Raw genomic sequence first — 23,360 nt, 5'->3', positions numbered from 1 at the left:
TGATCAATGAAAATACTATTAATTTGCTGTTTAACTTCTGAAAAAAAACTAAGAAGCAATTTTTTACAACAAAAGAATGAAGAAAAACATTAGTTTTATTGTGGAATCTAATGAAGCTAAACTCTGTCTATGATGTGGTAAAATGATGACATGTTACCTTAGAAAGACACCCTGAGATGTTCTGATTTGTAAAATAAATCAAAGTATATAGTCAATAATCCAAATCATGATACAGAAATTCATGTGTTATTTATATAGACTTCATAAGGTCCTTAGTTTTCATAACAAGAAGATAACCCACAGAATGAGAGAAAATATTTGCAAATGAAGCAGTGGAAACAGCTCATGCAGCTCTGTATCAAAAAAACAAACAGCCCAATCAAAAAATGAGCTGAAGATCTCAATAGACATTTCTCCAAAGAAGACACACATTTTTAGATGGCTACAAAGCACATGAAAAGATGCTCAACATCACTAATTATTAGAGAAATGCAAATGAAGGACTAGAATGAAGGACTTTCCTGGTGGTACAGTGGATATGAATCTGCCTGCCAATGCAGGGGCCTCGGGGTTTGATCCTTGGTCTGGGAAGATTTCACGAGCCCTGGAGCAACTAAGCTGATAAACCACAGCTACTGAGTCCATGCTGTAGAGCCCATGAACCACAACTACTGAGCCTACAATCTCTAGAGCCTGCACACTGCAACTACTGAGCCTGAACTCCACAGCAAGAGAAGCCATTGCAATGAGAAGCCTGTGCACCACAATGAAGGGATGCCTCTGTGTGCCACAACTAGAGAAAGCATGCAAGTAGCAACAATGTCTCAGTGCAACCAAAACTAACGTAAAAATAAAATAAATAAATAATTTAAAAAAATACAATGAGGTATTTCCTTCACACTGGTTAGAATGGCCAACATCTAAAGATCTACAAACAATAAATGCTGGAGAAGGCTGGAGAAAAGAAAACCCTCTTATATTGTTGGTGGGAACATAAATTGATTCAGCTACTATGGAGAACAGTATGAAGGTTCCTTAAAAAACTAAAAATAGAGCTACTACATGATCCAGCAATCCACTCCTGGGCATATACCTGGAGAATACCATAATTCAAAAAGATACATGCACCCCAATGTTCCCTGCAATACTATTTACAATAGCCCATGGAAACAACCTAGGTGCATACCAATGGAGGGATGAATAAAGATGGAAGGAAAGTTATGACCAACCTAGATAGCATATTCAAAAGCAGAGACATTACTTTGCCAGCAAAGGTCCATCTAGTCAAGGCTATTGTTTTTCCTGTGGTCATGTATGGATGTGAGAGTTGGACTGTGAAGAAGGCTGAGCGCTGAAGAATTGATGCTTTTGAACTGTGGCATTGGAGAAGACTCTTGAGAGTTCCTTGGACTGCAAGGAGATCCAACCAGTCCATTCTGAAGGAGATCATTCTTGGGAATTCTTTGGAAGGAATGATGCTAAAGCTGAAACTCCAGTACTTTGGCCACCTCATGTGAAGAGTTGACTCTTTGCAAAAGACTCTAATGCTGGGAAGGATTAGGGGCAGGAGGAGAAGGGGACGACAGAGGATGAGATTGCTGGATGGCATCACGGACTCGATGGACATGAGTTTGAGTGAACTCCGGGAGATGGTGATGGACAGGGAGGCCTGGCGTGCTGCATTCATGGGGTCGCAAAGAGTCGGACACGACTGAGTGACTGAACTGAACTGAACTGAACATATATACAACAGAATATTATTCAGCCACGGAAATTAGTAAAACAATGCCATTTGGAGCAACATGGATGGACCAAGAGATTATCATACAGAGTAAGTCAGACAAATATCATATGATATCACTTAAATATTGAATCTTAAAAAAATGGTACAAATGAACTTATTTACAAAACAGAGCTACAGATGTAAAAAAAAAAGAATCTTATGCTTAACTCCGGGAGATGGTGATGGATAGGGAGGCCTGGCGTGCTGTGATTCATGGGGTCGCAAAGAGTCAGACACGACTGAGCAAATGAACTGAACTGAACTGAACTGATGCTTATGGTAGGGGTGGAAAGAGGGAGAGGGATAAATCGGGAGACTGAGATTGACATATACATACTATTATATATAAAATAGATAAATAATAAGAGCCTGCTGTATAGCACAGGGAACACTACTCAAAATTCTGTAATGACCTACATGGGAAGTGAAAAAGTAAAAGTGAAAGTCGCTTAGTCGTGTCCAACTCTTTGGGACCCCATGGACTTCTCAGAATACTGGAGTGGGTAGCTGTTCCCTTCTCCAGGGGATCTTCCCAACCCAGGGATTGAACCCAGGTCTCCCACACTGCAGGCAATCCTTTTTCAGCTGAACCACTAGGGAAGTCCAAGAATACTGGATTGGGTAGCCTATCTCTTCTCCAGTGGATCTTCCAGACCCAGGAATTGAACCAAGGTCTCCTGCATTGCAGGCAGACTCTTTACCAACTGAGCTGTCAGGGAAGCCCAACCTATATGGGAAAATAATCTAAAAAGGAGTGGTTATATGTATGTATATAACTCACTTTGCTGTGTAGCAGAAACTAACACAACATTATAAATCAACTATACTCCAACGTGTGCCTGTGTACATGGTAAGTTGCTTCAGTCGTGTCCATTCTTGTGACCCTATGGACTGTAGCCTGCCAGGCTCCTCTGTCCAGGAGATTCTCCAGGCAAGAACACTGGAGTGGGTTTCCATGCCCTCCTTTAGGGGATCTTCTCGACCCAGGGATTGAAACTGTATCTCTTACCATCTCCTGCATTGGCAGGTGGGTTCTTTATTCCTAGTGCCATCTGGAAAATCCACAGTCCAATAATTTAAAAAGAAATAAAAAGAATAAACATAACATGAGTGAGTTGTGGGATAACTTCAAGTGAAAATACATGTAACTGGATTCTTTGAAAGGGGGAAAAATGGACAAAAATAATTTGAAGAAATAACGACTAAATTTTTCCAAATTCAGTAAAATCTTTAAATCAATAAACACAAGTTCAATAAATCCCAAGTGCAAACAATATGAAGAAAACAAAACAAAAAAACAAACCAAAAACTCAATGCTCTAAAGCAATTAATTCAATTCAAGGAAAAATAAGACAAAAAGGCAACCAAGAAGGACAAAATGACTTGCCAGTTGATTAAAGATAGCAGGAATGACAGTTTAATGCCTTTAATGAACCAGCCTTTAAAGAAATTAGAAAATGGTTATTTCTAATGACTAAAATAAAATAACTTTTAAAAAGTGACATTGTATAAATAGTCAAATTTCTAGATTAAACTAAATTTAGTCAAATTTCTACATATTTCTACTCAACTCTTTCTTGTATGTATGAGTATGGTCAGAATCATGAGATATTTGCATCAGGTCAGTTCAGTTCAGTTCAGTCACACGTCGTGTCCTACTCTTTGCGACCCCATGAATTGCAGCACGCCAGGCCTCCCTGTCCATCACCAACTCCAGGAGTTCACTCAGACTCACGTCCATCCAGTCCGTGATGCCATCCAGCCATCTCATCCTCGGTCGTCCCCTTCTCCTTCTGCCCCCAATCTCTCCCAGCATCAGAGTCTTTTCCAATGAGTCAACTCTTCACGTGAGGTGGCCAAAATACTGGAGTTTCAGCTTTAGCATCATTCCTTCCAAAGAAATCCCAGGGTTGATCTCCTTCAGAATGGACTGGTTGGATCTCCTTGCAGTCCAAGGAACTCTCAAGAGTCTTCTCCAACACCACAGTTCAAAAGCATCAACTCTTTGGCGCTCAGCCTTCTTCACAGTCCAACTCTCACATCCATACATGACCACAGGAAAAACCATACCTTTGACTAGATGGACCTTAGTTGGCAAAGTAATGTCTCTGCTTTTGAATATGCTGTCTAGGTTGGTCATAACTTTTCTTCCAAGGAGTAAGCATCTTTTAATTTCATGGCTGCAGTCACCATCTGCAGTGATTTGGGAGCCCCCCAAAATAAAGTCTGACACTGTTTCCACTGTTTCCCCATCTATTTCCCATGAAGTGATGGGACTGGATGCCATGATCTTCGTTTTCTGAATGTTGAGCTTTAAGCCAACTTTTTCACTCTCCACTTTCACTTTCATCAAGAGGCTTTTTAGTTCCTCTTCACTTTCTGCCTTAAGGGTGGTGTCATCTGCATATCTGAGGTTATTGATATTTCTCCCGGCAATCTTGATTCCAGCTTGTGTTTCTTCCAGTCCAGCATTTCTCATGATGTGCTCAGCATATAAGTTAAATAAGCAGGGTGACAATATACAGCCTTGACGTACTCCTTTTCCTATAGCGTTTTACTTAAGTAACCACTGCAATTCATCTAACAAACAAGAAACCATTACAGCTGTGGCTTGATGTTAAGAGATCAATAAATTCTCTAAGTCTTTTTCATAATTCAATAATCTTATTGCAGGTATCTTCTACTTCAATCTCAAAAACAGATATATTTCCTCCAAAACTAGCAACAATATATAATTATAACCATAGGTACAAATGGGTTTTAATAAAGTGATATGTTAAGACTAACAAAGCTCAGCTGTCTTGTAAAACTTCAAAAATTGCAAAGTATTGACTGTTATTTCCTACAAACACAATGTGGTTATTCAGCTGTGGATTAATTTAAAAATCTAAGTGGTGTGCTTTCCTTCCACCTTATGTAACATTTCCTCAAGAGTTCTTGTTCCCATACATTTTCTAGTTTCATGATTCAAATAAAAGATTTCATTAATATGTAAATCCATACACAGTATTTCATAGGGAATTTTATTTAGAAAAGGTATATTAGAAGCTTAACTTAAATTCATGGAATGAATGTTACCTCTCCTTTACTTGAGATGCTAATAGTGCTTAAAAAGGAAATAGATGTGGAGGTATGCTTCCATCAGATAACATTCAATTTTGAGTGAAAAGAACAAATTACAAAATAGCGCTTATAAATTTTTTAAAAAGTTATATATGTTATGTATCACCCTGTCTTACATCTAAAAATAAAAGTTGTACCCTTGTTTTCACTGAGAACTTAAATAAATAAGTTTTATTGCCAACGTATTTACAGTTCATTTCTGATTCCAGTTTTAAATAGTGATTAACAGTAAAGAAAACCTGGTCATGCTTCAATTTTTACAACAAAGCAAGATAATCATAAAAATGATAATGCATTACTAATGCATATTAAACCAAAGAAATTTCTATTTTATGTAGTAAATAAGTGAATTTTAAAGAATTCAAATTTTATTGTCAGAATAGATCTAAAAATCAGCTATTGAAAATCAAAAGGAATTTTCACAGTGTTCTACAACTGTAGTTTTATCAGGTTTTAGAAAAACAAGGAAAAATTTAAACTTAAATGTCATATATTACAGACTGGAAGATCATCAATGCATTATCTGGGGTGTTAAAGAGGAGGGTAGAGAGAGAAAGATGAGAGTGGTAATCAGGAGATTGAAAGAAACAAATACAGACCTGGGGATATGCTTTTTTTTTTTTTAAATCATCTCTGCAAACATTCCAAATTCTTATGACAGTATAGTTGATTAGAAATTATAATTTGGCATGAAGTTGTTGGTTTAAATTCAAATTGGCTTGCCTAGGTCCACTTTCAGGAGAATACTCAAGTAAGTATATTACTGTGAATCAAGACTTTTGTCATACTATAAAGCCAAAATGTTAAGAACTGTAAGAAATACACTGCATGCAATGCCAATTAAGGCTGCAAATGTTGTCGTTAACCTTGTTAAATTAGTTACTAAAAAACATTCTCTTATTTTCAGAGAGTTCTTAAATAAAAAGTAGATGTTATTAATTACCATGGCTTTTATGCAAAGAGTACTTTCAATGTTTGTTCTAAAGTAACTGAAATATATTTCATTTGCATATTAATTTATTTGACAAAGTATCATAATTCAAATAAACAACGGCCCTATCCATTTCAAATGATAAATTCTTGAATCAATGAAATTTGGACCATAAGGCTAAATTCAGAATATGCCCAATTTCAGAATATGTATACAGGAAGCTAATCCAAAAACAGAGCTAAAGTAAAATATATATTCTAGATATTTGACCTGTGTTACAGAAACCATTTTTATAACTAAAAAATACCTTAACAAATTCTAAATGTAAAATTGTTATAATTATCACTACTGAAATCAGTATTTACTGATAAAGAGTTTGAGATACATGGAAAACATAGTCAATTAACCATTAATAAAATACCAATTCAAATTTATATATATAAATACTACAGCTTACCATGTTGGTGTCGACTTCTTTGCTGAAAAATAAAAGATAATTCAGAAATCAAATGATGTTAAAACATTATAAGGACAAGGGTTCATCTTTTAAAAGGCTTGGGAGAAAAAAAAATCAATATTGACACACATAATCTAAGCTATTCTTTATGATACCTACCATTATTGAGCATGAACTATATGTGAAATACTATCTCTAACTCTGCACATGGATTATTTGTGATCTTTAAATCATCCCTACAAACTGGAATTTTCCAAATTTTATAAATAAGGTGACCATATGATTTACTGACAAAATTGCTACATTTCTGAGAATAAAGGCAGTGAGCATTATAACAATCATGCTAGGACAGGTCATAAATCATGATTGCTGTAGGAAAAGTATGGTACACAGTCACCATACAAATCAAGAAACTGCTTCAGAGAGGTGTATTTTAAAACTTAGTTTGAAACACAGTATAAGAGAGGATTCTAAGGTTTTTGTACAAATTGATAAGGTAATGCATGAATATGGTTCTGAATAATTATACAGTAATAATCATTACACTTCTCCAATGATTTATAGCACTTGCTTTTTACATTCTCACAGGTTAAATATGAGTCACTTATTTAATTACATTGATACCTGCTTAATCTTATGTTACTAACACACTATTTCATGTACTAAAAACCATTTAATTATTACCTGGCCCCACCACTTCTTCTATACCTGCTATTGTTGCTTATTTGTTTTTCCAGATTAAAGTTTAAATCTAGATAATCAAACTAGATAATCAAAACAAGATTGAGGAAATAAAAATTCAAAGAGAAGAAAAAAGTTTTTTGAAACAAAAATAGAAACTGACAAAACGTTGGTTAATTTAACAATTAATATGACTCTAAGCTGTGGGTAAAAACACTGAAATAAATTTTCAGTAACTGTAGTAGGAAACTGCTTTGGACATCCTGTGGGTTAAACTAAATTTGTCTTAATCAGGGAGAAAAAAGATGATTATTTTTACCTTTGCTAAAAAATGTATATTCAAGAATTTATTTTAAACATTTAAAAATAACCATTAAAAACAAACAATTACCACCAAACAAAAATCAGGAATATAAACTACTACTTTCAAACCAGGGGAGATTGAAAAGGGAAATTAATTTTATTATTTCCAACAGAATGCATTAATAGGAGGAAAGACAGACACAGACACATTAGTCTGATAAACAAAAAGCACAAAATAACAGCAGCATGTCTAAGTAGATCAGTAACCAGAATACATGTAACTATTTAAATTAATCCACTAGCAAACAATATCATATTGTCAAGGAGATGAATAAAGCTATATACCCAATACTGCTAAATGGCTAGAGGCAGAAAAGCCATGCTGCCACCTGGTTTCAATCTTCTACATAAAAAAGGATGGTGATCTAGTATAAAGTAGTATGGACTCTCTTTTAAATATTTTCTCCCCAATCCCCTCACCAAAATACTATCACCCATATTGAACAGTAAGATATCCTAGCCTTTGGGTTTCTAAAATGCTAGTAAGCCAGCTTACCATCCAGGAATGAGATTAAAATATTCTTCCCTTAGGAATATGACCAGCCCCAAGAAAAAGCCTAAAGATAATCCTTATATTCTGGTTTCTCCAAAGCAGCAGTCAGACAGACATGACTTTTCCATGAAGCCTTCAATAAACAAGCCCCACTCAGCGAGCTATTTAATGCCACTTATGCAGGTTAGGAAGCAACAGTTAGAACTGGACATGGAACAACAGACTGGTTCCAAATAGGAAAAGGAGTACATCAAGGCTGTATAGTGTCACCCTGCTTATTTAACTTCTATGCAGAGTACATCATGAGAAACGCTGGACTGGAGGAAACACAAGCTGGAATCAAGATTGCCAGGAGAAATATCAATAACCTCAGATATGCAGATGACACCACCCTTATGGCAGAAAGTGAAGAGAAGCTAAAAAGCCTCTTGATGAAAGTGAACGAGGAGAGTGAAAAAGTTGGCTTAAAGCTCAACATTCAGAAAATGAAGATCATGGCATCTGGTCCCATCACTTCATGGGAAATAGATGGGGAAACAGTGGAAACAGTGTCAGACTTTATTTTTGGAGGCTCCCAAATCACTGCAGATGGTGATTGCAGCCATGAAATTAAAAGATGCTTACTCCTTGGAAGAAAAGTTATGACCAACCTAGATAGCATATTCAAAAGCAGAGACATTACTTTGCCGACTAAGGTCCATCTAGTCAAGGCTATGGATTTTCCTGTGGTCATGTATGGATGTGAGAGTTGGACTGTGAAGAAGGCTGAGTGCTGAAGAATTGATGCTTTTGAACTGTGGTGTTGGAGAAGACTCTTGAGAGTCCCTTGGACTGCAAGGAAATCCAACTGGTCCATTCTGAAGGAGATCAACCCTGGGATTTCTTTGAAGGGAATGATGCTAAAGCTGAAACTCCAGTACTTTGGCCACCTCACATGAAGAGTTGACTCATTGGAAAAGACTCTGATGCTGGGAGAGATTGGGGGCAGAAGGAGAAGGAGACGACAGAGGATGAGATGGCTGGATGGCATCACGGACTTGATGGACGTGAGTCTGAGTGAACTCCAGGAGATGGTGATGGACAGGGAGGCCTGGCATGCTGCAATTCATGGGGTCGCAAAGAGTCGGACACGACTGAGCGACTGAACTGAACTGAACTGAACTCTTAATATAAGAAGGCAGCCAAGATCACACATCTGAGAAAACTCACTAACATAAAAGACTAATGGGAAAAACTGAAAGAACAACTTGTAAGGAACAAAGGGATATGAAACCTTCTAGAGAACTAACATTTCCCATGGAGAAAAAGGATCAGTGGTACAATCCCTGAAAATGTGGGTGTATCTAACAAAATTTTAAAAGCTTTTACCCTTTGACCTAGAGGTCTTATATCCAGAATCTATCCTGAAAATACATCTCCACTAGATAAAAAAAATATGCACAAGGTTATTCATTGTGTCATTAGTTGTAATAAAGACCAGAACAACACATATGACGATATCAGAGTACTAGTTGAACAGTCTGTAAAATATACATATGACACAGCCATAAAAGAAATGAGGAAGCTCTCTACGTATTGATTCAGAGCAATCTTCCAGATAAATTGCTATATGAAAAAGAGCAAGGTGTAGAACAATGAATTAGGAAAATTATAACTAAGGAGCTATATATATGCAGGTATGTATGTGAGCATGTTTTCTTTTTAAGCTTTCACTTTATTATTTTTTTTTATCAGTTCAGTTGCTCAATCATGTCCAACTTTGCAACCCCATGGACTGCAGCACTCCAGGCTTCTCTGTCCATCACCAACTCCCAGAGTTTACTTAAACTCACGTCCATTGAGTTGGTGATGCCACCCAACCATTTCATCCTCTGTTGTCCCCTTCTCCTGCCTCCTCCAATCTTTTCCAATATAAGTGTCTTTTCAAATGAGTCAGTTCTTCGCATCAGGTGGCCAAAGTATTGGAGTTTCAGCTTCAGCATCAGTCCCTCCAATGGACACTCAGGATTGATTTCCTTTAGGATTGAGACTGGTTGGATCTCCTTGCAGTCATAGAGACTCTCAAGAAGTCTTCTCCAACACCACAGTTCAAAAGCATCAATTCTTCAGTGCTCAGCTTTCTTTATAGTCCAACTCTTACATCCATACATGACTACTGGAAAAACCAAAGCTTTGACTAGACAGACTTTAGTCAATGAAGTAATGTCTCTGATTTTTAATATACTGTCTAGAATGGTCATTGCTTTTCTTCCAAGGAGCAAGTATCTTTTAATTTTACACTGCAATCACCATCTGCAGTGATTTTTGGAGCCCAAGAAAATAAAATCTGTCACTGTTTCCCCATCTATTTGCCGCGAACTGATAGGACCAGATGGCATGACCTTAGCTTTATGAATGTTGACCTTTAAGCCAACTTCTTCACCCTCCTCTTTCACTTTCATCAAGAGGTTCTTTAGTTCTTCTTTGCTTTTGGCCATAAGGGTGGTGTCATCTGCATATCTGAGGTTATTGATATTTCTCCCAGCAATCCGATTCCAGCTTGTGCTTCTTCCAGCTCAGCATTTTGCGTGATGTACTCTGAATATAGGTTAAATAAGCAGGGTGACAATATACTGCCTTTATGGACTCCTTTCCCGATTGGTAACAGTCTGTTGTTCCATGTCCAGTTCTAACTGTTGCTTCTTGACCTGCATTCAGATTTCTCAGGTGGCAGGTCAGGTGGTCTGGTATTCCAATCTCTTCAAGAATGTTCCACAGTTTGTTGTGATCCACACTGTCAAAGGCTTCAGTTCAGTTCAGTTCAGTTGCTCAGTTGTGTCCAACTCTTTGCGACTCCATGAATCGCAGCACGCCAGGCCTCCCTGTCCATCATGAATTCCAGGAGTTCACTCAGACTCACGGCCATTGAGTCAGTGATGCCATCCAGCCATCTCATCCTCTGTCATCCCCTTCTCCTCCTGCCCCCAATCTCTCCCAGCATCAGAGTCTTTTCCAATGAGTCTACTCTTCTATTGAGGTGGCCAAAGTACTGGAGTTTCAGCTTTAGCATCATTCCTTCCAAAGAAACCCCAGGGCTGATCTCCTTCAGAATGGACCCGTTGGATCTCCTTGCAGTCCAAAGGACTCTCAAGAGTCTTCTCCAACACCACAGTTCAAAAGCAAGGGCGTAGTCAATAAAGCAGGTGTTTTCCTGGAATTCTCTTGCTTTTTCTATGATCCAATGGATGTTGGCAATTTGATCCCTGGTCTTTTCTAAATCCAGCTTGAACGTCTGGAAGTTCATGGTTCATGTACTGTTGAAGCCTGGCTTGGACGATTTTGAGTATTACTTTGCTAGTGTGTGAAATGAGTGCAATTGTGTGGTAGTTTGAATATTCTTTGGGATTGGAGTGAAAACTGACCCTTTCCAGTCCTGAGTTTTCCAAATTTGCTGGCATATTGAGTGCAGCACTTTCACAGCATCATCTTTCAGGATTTGAAACAGCTCAACTGGAATTCCATCACCACCACTAGCTTCATTCATAGTGATGCTTCCTAAGGCCCACTTGACTTCACATTCCAGGATGTCTGGCTCTAGGTGAGTGATCACACCATTGTAGTACCTGGGTCATGAAGATCTTTTTTGTACAGTTCTTCTGTGTACTCTTGCCACTCCTTCTTAATATCTTCTGCTTCTGTTAGGTCCATACCATTTCTGTCCTTTATTGTGCCCATCTTTGCATGAAAACTTCCCTTGGTATCTCTAGTTTTCTTGAAGAGATCTCTAGTCTTTCCTATTCTCTTGTTTTCCTCTATTTCTTTGCATTGATCATTGAGGAAAGCTTTCTTATTTCTCCTTGCTATTCTTTGGAACTCTGCATTCAAATGGGTATACTTTCCTTTTCTCCTTTGCCTTTTGCTTCTCTTCTTTTCTCAGCTATTTGTAAGGCCTCCTCAAACAATCATTTTGCCTTTTCTCATTTCTCTTTCTTGGGGATGGTCTTTATCCCTGTCTCCTGTACAATGTCACAAACCTTCATCCATAGTTCTTCAGGCACTCTATCAGATCTAACTCCTTGAATCTGTTTGTTACTTCCACTGTATAATCATAAGGGATTTGATTTAAGTCATACCTGAATGGTCTAGTGGTTTTCCTTACTTTCTTCAATTTCAGTCTGAAATGGCAATAAGAAATTCATGATTTGAGCCACAGTCAGCTCCCAGTCTTGTTTTTGCTGACTGTAGAGAGCTTCTCCATCTTCAGCTGTAAAGAATATAATCAATCTGATTTCAGTATCACCATCTAGTGATATTGCATAGGAACCTGGAATGTTAGGTCCATGAATCAAGCAAGGTTAAGTTGGAAGTGGTCAAATAGGAGATGGAAAGAATGAACATCGATGTTTTAGGAGTCAGTGAACTAAAATGGACTGGAATGGGTGAATTTAACTCAGATGATCATTATTTTCCATAAAGACAGTTTGTTTATCTATTTGTGGCTGTGCTGGGCCTTTGTTGCTGCACAGGCTTGTCTCTGGTCATGGGGAGTGGAGGCTGCTCTCTCATTGTGGTGTGTAGGTTTCTTATTGCCTTGCCTTCTCTTGTTGTGGAGCATGGGCTCTGGGGTTCACGGGCTTCAGTCGTCGTGGCGTGTTCGCCCAGGCGTTGCAGCTTTGGGTCTCTAGAGCACAGGCTCAGATAGTTGTGTGCAGGGGCTTAGCTGCTCCATGGCATGTGGGATTTTCCTGGATTAGGAATTGAACCCACATCTCCTGCACTGGCAGGCGAATTCTGTACCACTGAGCCACCAGGGACTCCTGAACGTATGCCTTTGTATATTTTTGCAAAAGGAAGTCATGAGAAAACAAAACCTAATGAAAATAGTTGTTTGTAAGAAATAGGAACAGAATGGGATGGTGGAGGGAGAAATACTTTTTCATTCAGGTGTTTACTTTGAACATTATACAAATGTTTTACATAGCTTAAAATGAAACTAAATACAAGTAAACTCTGAGACTGAAAACTGAGGCAAAAACAAATGAAACTCCCAAACTGTGTAACAAACCAATAGTAAAACCAGATGAAAACCTTATGATATATTCCCAGAATGCTGACTTTCAGACATATTTAAAAACAAGCCAAACATGCAGATTCAGTGCTTAAATTTCATCCAGGACTTTTATAGTTAGTAATAACTAATGGTTTCAGATAGTACTACTGAAGCCAAGACCAAAACCAAGGAAAGCCTTTAAAGTTTTGTGAGAAATTTTATTTTATACTAGAGTTCTCTATCCTATGTAAGTGATTTTGATATGCCAAGTCTCAAAAAATTCAATTCTCAGGCACTATTTTTCAAAAAAACTAATAGAGGAGGCACGTTCCAAAAATAAGGTAGTAAAACAAACCAACCTAGATAGTGTATTAAAGAGCAGAGACATCACTTTGCCGACAAAGGTCTGTATAGGCAAAGCTATGGCTTTTTAAGCAGTCATGTACAGATAAGAGAGTTGGCTCATAAAGAGAGCAAACTCTGAGCCCTGAAGAAATGATGCTTTTAAACTGTGATGACGGAGAAGACTCTTGAGAGTCCCTTGGACTGCAAGGAGATCTAACCAGTAAATCCTAAAGGAAATCAACGCTGAACATTCATTGGAAGAACTGATGCCAAAGCTGAAGTTCCAATACTTTGGCCACCTGATGTGCAGAACTGACTCATTGAAAAAGACCCTGATGCTGGGAAAGACTGAGGGCAGGAGGAGAAAGGGGTGATAGAGGATTAGATGGTTGGATGGCATCACTGACTCAATGGACATGAGTGTGATCAAACTCTGGGAAATAGTGAAGGAAAGGAAAGCCTGGCGTGCTGCAGTTTATGTGGTTGCAAAGAGTTGGACATGACTGAGCGACTGAACAAAAACAGCAAAATAAGAAAGAGCAAGACATGGGATCCAGGAAATGGAAATCAATTCAAGAGAGATGTAAAAGGAATCCCCAGATGATGGTAGACCTCTGGATATAAGCTGTGTATGACTCACTGATGACATTCAAAATTAGAGCAGGCCCAAGTCTCTAGTTAGTCTAGTTAGTCTATTCTAGTCTGGTTAGTCTCTAGTTAAAGTGAAAGTGTTAATCGTTCAGTCACATCCAACTCTTTGTGACCCCATGGACTATAGTGCACCAGACTCCTCTATCCATGAATTTGCCCAGGCAAGGATACTAAAGTGGGTTGCCATTTCCTTCTCCAGGGGATCTTCCTGACCCAGAGACCAAACCCCAGTCTCTTGCATTGCAGGCAGATTCTTTAACTAAGGAAGCCTCTAGTTAGGTGACTTTAAGAAAATAGAAACAATAGGCTGCAAGATGTGTATCAATATACTGAAAGGCAAGTTAGATAACTGGGCAGATTTGGGGGATGAATGAATAATAGATGTAAAAATCTTGAATAAAAATGTGTAGAAATTGTATTTTTATTTACTCTTACAATGAAAAAAAGAGTCCTTCAAAAAACTGCTACTTATTAAAGCTGTTACACTATACAAGTAATAGTTTTATCCCCAACATAGCAAAAAAAAAGTTATAAAGTATAGAAAAGCATTTGGGAGAAAAAAAAAACACCTAAAATTCTACTACTCAATAAATAATTACTGAATGCCCTTTATAAACCCTGCTCTGTTTCAGAGTCTGTGATTCAGCAATGACTAAAATCTTGTTTTCATGAAGATTAGATTCTAGAGAGTAGTGAGAAATGACTAAACATTGACTAGGTTAGTGATAAAAAGAAAAAGTAGGATAAGTAGCAAAAAGTGATAGGAAGAGAGCAATGCTATTTTTTATAGAGTGACTAGGGAATTCTTTTTTGATAAAATGACACTCAAGCGGGAACATCAAGGAAGTCAGTCAACAGACAGTGCTGATATTTAGAGTGTTTTTGAATGAAGAGTAACTAGAAAGACCCTGAGAAAAGAGCATGTTTGACACTTTGAAGGAGCATCCAAGGGCCCAGTGCAGCTACAGAAATGAAACAGGGAACCCGATGCAGGATATTAAAATCAGAGAGAAAATGGAAGTTGCAGCTGGGAGGCATAAATAAGACTTTGCAGGCCATGGTAAGGACTCAAGATTTCACTATGACAAAGCACTAGAAGTTCTGTGCAGAGAAATGATTTTAAATGGTTTTTGTAGGTAAAGCAGCTTTGGCTGTTATGTGGTAGAACTGATGATAAGGAAGGAAGAGTGAAATTAAAAGGTCAGTTAGGAAGCTCTTTAAATATTTGGTGAGAGATAATAGCACCTTATTTAAGACTTTAGTGTAATTACTTCTAGTATTTGCCCATACATTTTAGCATATGTAAAATTACCATCATTGGGATTAACAGATATGTATGTTTAAGTGTTATGCTTATATGAAAATATTTTCAAAATTTAAAATTGTCATACAAAGTAGTAATTATGTATTTGACAAATATTTTCTTGGTTCTTTGTTTGCAAATTTAAGTGTTATGTCAAGAAACTTTAAATTAAAAAACTGGAGAAACTACATCCTAAATATTAAAAAATAAATGAATGTTTTTAAAAAATGATAGTATATCTATCTATATGCTAAAATGAAAAGTGAAAGAAAGTGAAAGTTGCTCAGTTGCATCTGACTCTTTGCAACCCCACGGACTATGTAGTCCTTGGAACTCACCAGGCCAGAATACTGGAGTGGGTAGCCTTTCCCTTCTCCAGAGGATCTTCCCAACCAGGGATTGAACCCAGGTCTCCTCTGGCATTGCAGGCAGATTCTTTACCAGCTGAGCCACAAGGGAAGCCCAAGAATAATGGAGTGGGTAGCTTATCCCTTCTCCAGCAGATCTTCCCATCCCAGGAATTGAACCAGGGTTTCCTGCATTGCAGGCAGATTCTTTACCATCTAAGCTATGAGGGAAGCCCATATGCTAGAATAGTATGCAGCTATTAAAAATAACACTCAAAATTATAAAACATGGAATAAAGTTTGTATAATGGAAAGTTCAAAAAGCAAAACAAGACTATATATACCAAATGTTCTCAACTATAATATATACATATATATATATATATATATATATCTCAAATATACTGGAAGAAATATATAAAATATTTTTCTATGTGGTAAGATTATGGATATTTTATTTTCTTTTGTATCTGTATTCGAATTTTCTTCAGTGAACTGGAATTAATTTTGTAATTTAAAAAATACTTTCATATTTTGAAAAACTAAGTAAAGGGGAGCAGAATCTGTGGACCCCCCCCACCCCCCAGAATAAAACACTTTCACACATTATTTTGAGCTAACGGCAATCAAAATCCCAGCAGATTCAAGAAAAGCTCTTTTCCTCCCCTTCAACTGCCTAAATTTATACTGGAAAGGGGGCTGATACTAGGAAGGGAGCAATTACCAGAGGCGCTTTTTACCTAAGACACTTATCTGCATAACAGCACAGCTTTTGTTTTCTCTGCTTCCTACAATGGGGCATTCCTTGCCTTTGCATCCCCAGGCCCCTGCCCCTTTCCTTTTCTCAGGGTGTTTGGCTGCATTTTTATTTTGTATAATCGTATTTCTTTTTGGCTGCACTGGGTCTTTGACGTTTTGCGCAGGCTCTCTCTAGTTGCTGCGAGCAGCTCTTCGAGGCGGTGTGCAGGCTTTTCATTGCAGAGCATTGGCTCTAGGTGCACGGTCTGCAGTAGGCGCAGCTCATGGGCTCTAGAGTGGAAGCTCAGTAGTTGCGGTGCAGGGGCTCTGATGCTCTGAAGCATGTGGAATCTTCCTGGACCAGGGATGGAACCATGTCCCCTGCATTGGCAGGTGGACGCTTAACCACTGTGCCACTAGGGAAGTCCTGGCTGCATTTTTATATTTGGCTGAGTCTTTATATCTTTATGATGATCCTGTACATACGTAATTTTTTTTTCTCTTGTTAACCTGTCTCTTGTCAATTTGATTAGAAGGACAGCCAAAGAACCTAGAAAGGCAGAAGGAAAAAGGCAGAACCTAGAAAGTCCCTTCATAAGAAATACAGAGAATTGAAAGATATAGGTTCAAACGCCCGATATGACACTAATCAGCTATTTCTTGGACTAGTTTTTCTCTTAAACATCAATTTCCTCACTTATAAAGTGAAGATAATAGTATCATACTCAAAGAATGACTCTGATAATTATGAGTTTAGTCAACACAGTATCAGTTCAGTTCAGTTCAGTCGCGCTCAGTCGTGTCTGACTCTGCGACCCCATGAATCGCAGCACGCCAGGCCTCCCTGTCCCATCACCAACTCCTGCAGTTCACTCAGACTCACGTCCATTGAGTCAGTGATGCCATCCAGCCATCTCATCCTCTGTTGTCCCCTTTTCCTCCTGCCCCCAATCCCTCCCAGCATCAGAGTCTTTTCCAATGACTCAACTCTTCGCATGAGGTGGCCAAAGTATTGGAATTTCAGCTTCAGCATCAGTCTTTCCAATGAACACCCAGGACTGGTCTCCTTTAGGATGGCCTGGCTGGATCTCCTTACAGTCCAAGGGACTCTCAAGAGTCTTCTCAAACACCACACTTCAAAAGCATCAATTCTTCGGTGCTCATCTTTCTTCACAGTCCAACTCTCACATCCATACATGACCACAGGAAAAACCATAGCCTTGACTAGACAGACCTTTGTTGGCAAAGTAATGTCTCTGCTTTTTAATATGCTATCAAGGTTAGTCATAACTTTCCTCCCAAGGAGTAAGCGTCTTTTAATCTCATGGCTGCAATCACCATCTGCAGTGATTTTGAAGCCCAGAAAAATGAAGTCTGACACTGTTTCCACTGTTTCCCCATCTATTTCCCATGAAGTGATGGGACCAGATGCCATGATCTTAGTTTTCTGAATGTTGAGCTTTAAGCCAACTTTTTCACTCTTCTCTTTCACTTTCATCAAGAGGCTTTTTAGTTCCTCTTCACTTTCTGCTATAAGGGTGGTGTCATTTGCATATGTGAGGTTATTGACATTTCTCCCGGGATCTTGATTCCAGCTTGTGCTTCTTCCTCTTTACATATTAAATACTTGATAAATACATTTCAAAAATATGAAAATGTGATGGTTTGAGAATTCATATTTCAAGTAAAATGCTAAATCTCACTGTTAGGGAACCACTGACCTAAAATGCCCATGTTGGCAAGGCAGGACAATAAATGCTTGCATGAATTATCTCACAATAGGAGGTCCCAATAAGGAACACAGAACTGACAAGCTACCTACTGCCAACTGAAATAACTCTGGAGGGGCCAACAGGAGGAAGGACAGTATGTCTTGCCAGCATCCCAGAAACCCTCATGCTGGAAACCATCTTGACTGAAAGATGTGTGCACCACCAGGAAGAGCTTTGAATCAGACCAAGTATGGGCACAAGCAAGATGACTGGCTAGAGACATCCTGGAAAGCTAACCCAATTACCATGAAACCTGAGGCTGCAAGCCATCTGGTAGAGTAGTTCTCCTGGGTTTCCGTACACTGCGGCCCTCAGCCCAGGCACCGGCCCTCAGCCCAGGCACCCCTTTCCGATAAAGTCTTTTGTTTTATCAGTACAGGTGTCTCCTTGGTCAAGTCAACAATTCACTTCCAAGTGTTAGACCAGAGCCTGCTCTCAGGCCCTGGAAGGGGTTCCCTTCTGGTAACATCACACGAAGACCTGATACAAAATGAGTGGAAAATGTTATCTACTCTTTTACTCTGCTCACTGTTGTCTGCAATCCAGCTCAAACTGGAGAAAAATGACTTTAAAATTAATGCAAAAGGTAAACCAAATTGTTAACTTCCTTCCTTGGGACATCTGCCTGCCTAAAATCCTCCCTAATGCTGGAAACAAATTTTCAGTCTTTGCTGCAAAAATCCGTATTCCTAAAGCTGAATGTAAATGTTAAAGAGGAATCCTCAAGTTCTCTTTTGTTTAAGCTGATGCTACATGAAAGGGATTAAAGCAGTTTCCCACTGCTGCTGAGGGCTTAGAAACCATGTTGTTCTGACTCAATTTAACAGGAAACTATCAACGGACTATTGATTGAGGACGGGCTTCCCTGGTGGCTCAGACAGTAAGAATTCACCTGTCAATGCAAGACACTGAAGACATGTGGCTTTGATCCTTGGGTCGGAAAGATCCCTTGGAGAAGAGAATGACTACCTACTCCAGTATTCTTGCCTGGAGAATTCATGGACAGAGGAGCCTGGTGGGCTACAGTGTATGGGTTTGCAAAGTGTTGGACACAACTGAGCAACTAAGCACAACATAACAATAGACTGGGAACAGGAAGCACTTTTAACAGAATAAATATCCAAATTTATTTTAGCCAAAGATTCACTTTGGCCAAAGAGTCAATGTAATCCTGTTGACTACAGATTTTGAAGACAAAGGATAAAAATTTCCTTTCACGACAGGAATCTAAAACTACCTTATTTGCTACAGATTTTTTTTCCCAAAAGGATGAGGTTAGATTTTGATGTGTGTGGCAGGCAGGGGAACTGTGACTCTCAGTCACGTCTGAGCTACCTACTTCTAGCTATACTCTTTATTCAGCCAGCCCTGGACTGAGGTAAACTTCCTTATTTTCACATTTTTAAAAGAATAAACAATTTCAAATTACTTCTTTAAGCAGCTCCATAGGAATGGAAACATGGTACACTGTGTATTAGGGCTTCCCAGGTGGCATGAGTGGTAAAGAACCCTCCTGCCAATGCAGGAGACTCAAGAGATGTGGGTTCGATCCCTGGGTCAGAAAGAGCCTATGCAGCAGGAAATGGCCACCCACCCCAGTATTCATGCCTGAAAAATTCAAGAGGAGCCTGGTGGGTTACAGTCAGTGTGGTCGTGAAGAGCTGGATGTGACTGAGCACATGGAGCATACTGTGTATTGGCAACTAAAGCACTGATTTCTAAGGAAACACAACTGCAGTTGTCTCTACCTTCAAGATTAAAAATCTAGATTTTGAGAACAAATAAATTATGAAATAGTTGCAGTACACAATGTATCTTATTCTTATCAAAGACTACATCAAGTTTTCTTTTAGATGGAAACTTCAGTCCTGAATTTAAATATTTATTTGTAAATCTTACTTATTGGTGATAGAGTTTTAGAATCAGAGGGCTCTATTTAACCCCATCCTTCTCTTTTGGATAAAAACGTGACAGAGATACATAAATATACATTATTTTAGTAGCAATAAATTAAAATAATTATATAGTATTTTCATATATATGCTCTTGTTCCATCAAATAATTCTGTTAAATAATAAAAGTATTCTTTTCCCCATTTTTCAAGTGAGAAAGCTGGAAAAGAATCAAAGGTGATAAATGACTTTCCTACAGTCACTAAACTAGTAAGTACCAGAGTCATTGTTTGAACATAGGCCTCTTTACTCTGGATCCAGTGTTCTCTGTAGTATAGAAAATCATCTCTTTTTGCCATATTTTCTCTTAAGGTAGATTTTATTATGGTACATGTGAGGATTAAGGACTGAAATTCACTATAGTCAATTATCACACACAGATTTTCAAAACCATTCTTTCTTTTCAAATATCTTATCCCAAAAGTGACTTTAAAGAACAGGTTCTGTCTTTAACATGGCCAAAATGACTCAACAGGAAACTGTGTTTATATTTCCCACTAAAGAATCCAGTTAGGTAATCTTTTCCCATGCTCTGTTAACAAGTTTAATATATTTAGAGATGAAGTTATGATTAACCGAGATAGCATATTCAAAAGCAGAGACATTACTTTGCCAACTAAGGTGCGTCTAGTCTAGGCTATGGTTTTTCCAGTAGTCATGAATAGATGTGAGACTTTGACTGTGAAGAAGGCTGAGCGCCGAAGAATTGATGCTTTTGAACTGTGGTGTTGGAGAAGACACTTGAGAGTCCCTTGGCCTGCAAGGAGATCCAACCAGTCCATTCTGAAGGAGGTCAACCCTGGGATTTCTTTGGAAGGAATGATGCTAAAGCTGAGACTCCAGTACTTTGGCCACCTCATGAGAAGAGTTGACTCATTGGAAAAGACCCTGATGCTGGGAGGGATTGGGGGCAGGAGAAGAAGGGGACGACAGAGGATGAGATGGCTGGATGACATCACTGACTCGATGGCCATGAGTTTGAGTGAACTCCAGGAGTTGGTGATGGACAGGGAGGCCTGGCGTGCTGCGATTCATGGGGTCGCAAAGAGTCGGACACGACTGAGCGACTGGACTGAACTGAACTGAACTGATGGGGTGAAGATGAAGCCTAACCGCCTCCATGTACTCTGTGAGGTCGAATGACCCCCTATGGGAGTAGGATGGCCACCAGAGAACACCATGAACTTAAAAATAGTGGAAGCAGTCTATACAGTAGTCACAGGAGAGCCAGGACTTCTGGATCAATATCCATTTATTGACTCAGGGCTAGGGTTAGCTCAAGACCCTCCTACTTGGACAAGGTTCTGTATCCAGAAGGGAAAGGGAAAAATACTAATGGCAAAAAAAATTGACTGCTGATCAAAAAGGAAATTCTACACGATTTGGACGGGGATGACCTGACCCCTTCCCCATACTGGATAATGACGCATCTGCCTCCCAGTGCTCCACCAGGACCGGAGGCTGCCTTACTGCCGGATCCATGGCCAGGTGAAGTTCCTGCAGCAGCCACTGCTCTTCCACCAGCTCTCCCGGAGTTTGTAGAGCCACCGTTTCGGCGGGCTGCAGTCCCAGCAATGGAGACCTCTGGTCAACGCCCCCGGAATTCCACCTCAGCTGGACCGCTTAGATTGTATCCCCCTCTCCTGGTGAGTACTGATGGGAAGGGGGAAGAAAACACAGCAGTTAGACAGAGGCTGCGCTCCGCCAAGGAACAGGGGAAAAGGAGCCCACTACAGATGCCCCTCAGAGAGCTACGACAGCCTCCAGTTCAGGACACACGGGGCACTACCATCAGCTCCCTGCAGCCTAGTATTCCCAGCCATTTTCCTCCACGGATACATTAAACTGGCAGAGACATGCTCCACTGTACTTGGGGCAGCCACAAGCCATGATTAGGCTAATGGAGACTACTTTTCAAAGCACTGGCCCACATAGGATGACATAATCCAACTACTAGTCTCCCTTTTCAGCACTGAGGAAAGACACAGGATCCTGACTGAGGCCAGAGAATGGCTAAGAGAAATGGCACCTGAGGGTACTGCAGACCGGCAGTGGTGGGCAGAACTAGCCACCCCCAATGAGAGGCCAAATTGGGATTGTAACACAGAAGAGAGGGGCCACCTGGAGAATTATCGGCTGACTATTTCACAAGGTCTCAAGAGGGGGACCCCAAAAGCTATGAGTATCGCAAAACCCTCCAAAGTGGTTCAAAGAGAAAGCGAATCACCCTCTGAGTTCTGTGAAAGACGGTGCGAGGCCTATAGACTTTATACGCCTATAGACCCAGCCACAGGTGCTGGGTCTCAGATGGTGATAAATGCAGCGTTTGTGTCTCTACCCTACCCTGAAAATGTCAGATGGGGGGATTCCAAGTGACTCATGAATTTGTATACATCCCTGAATGCCCGGTACCTTTGCTAGGAAGAGACTTGCTGTCTAAATTGGGGGCACAAGTCACCTTTCCCCCCACGAAAGACCCACTGTTCGAGTGGGCATAACCACTTATTTACTCTTCCTAACAGTAACCCCTCAAGATGAATGGATGTTGCATGATCTCCCGGAAAGGAAACTGGACAGGCTAAAAAGTCAAGAGAGAGAGTTAACTCAACAATTCCTTGAGGTCTGGGTGGAAGACAACCCACCCCAGGCTTGCAAAACAAATCTCACTGGTAATAGAATTCAAACCTGGTACAATTATGTCAGCACCCACCTTGGGCCTGCCAGACCTTGCTAAGCCGTTTACTCTTTATGTGACTGAAAAGGACAAGGTGGCTATGGGAGTGTTGTCCCAGATTATGGGGACATGGGACAGACCAGTGACTTATCTCTAATCAGCTGGACAATGTTGCCACTGGGTGGCCGGTATGCTTATGGGCAGTTGCTGCGGTTGCCTTACTGGTCGGGGAGGCAACCGAGCTGAATTTGGGCCAAGATTTGTTCACAAAAGTCCCGCACCAGGTGAACACTCTCCTCCTAGGGGAGCCCCATAAATAGCTGTCAACATCCCGGATTACTCAATACCCGGGACTGTTACGTGAGAACCCCTACGTTTACTACTGAGCCTTGTCAGGTTCTGAATCTGGCCACTCTCTTTCGTGTGGGAGGAGGTGGGCCCTCACATGATTGCAAGGAAATATGCCAGCAGACCTGACTTGAGAGACCAGCCAATCCTGGACCCAGATGTGGTCCTGAACACCAATGGCACCAGCCTGGCGAAACAAGGACAGTGATTGGCGGGATATGCAGTACTCATGGAAGAAACCATCGTGGAGGCTCGCTCTCTGCCATCACTCTGGTCCGCTCAACAGGCCGAACTATATGCTCCAATCCAGGCCCTCCAGCTGTCAAAAGGTAAGAAGACAAACATTTACGCAGACTCTAGGTATGCTTTT

At 39.8% G+C, this 23,360-nt stretch overlaps 1 long non-coding RNA gene across 2 annotated transcripts in view; it reads right to left on the bottom strand.

Annotated features, from left to right (window-relative positions):
• Positions 1 to 23,360, bottom strand: part of LOC120854059 — a 65,235-nt gene that overhangs the window by 7,043 nt on the left and 34,832 nt on the right. For both annotated transcript variants that reach the window (XR_005718908.1, XR_005718907.1), the window contains one exon: positions 6,295 to 6,316. This is a non-coding gene — a long non-coding RNA (uncharacterized LOC120854059). The remainder of the gene's footprint in view (positions 1 to 6,294; positions 6,317 to 23,360) is intronic.

This window comes from Oryx dammah, unplaced genomic scaffold (genome assembly GCF_014754425.2).
Source record: "Oryx dammah isolate SB20612 unplaced genomic scaffold, SCBI_Odam_1.1 HiC_scaffold_27, whole genome shotgun sequence".
Classification (NCBI taxonomy): domain Eukaryota; kingdom Metazoa; phylum Chordata; class Mammalia; order Artiodactyla; family Bovidae; genus Oryx; species Oryx dammah.
The sequence above is the reverse complement of the archived record's forward strand: the minus strand, read 5'-3'. Positions and strand labels throughout refer to the sequence as shown.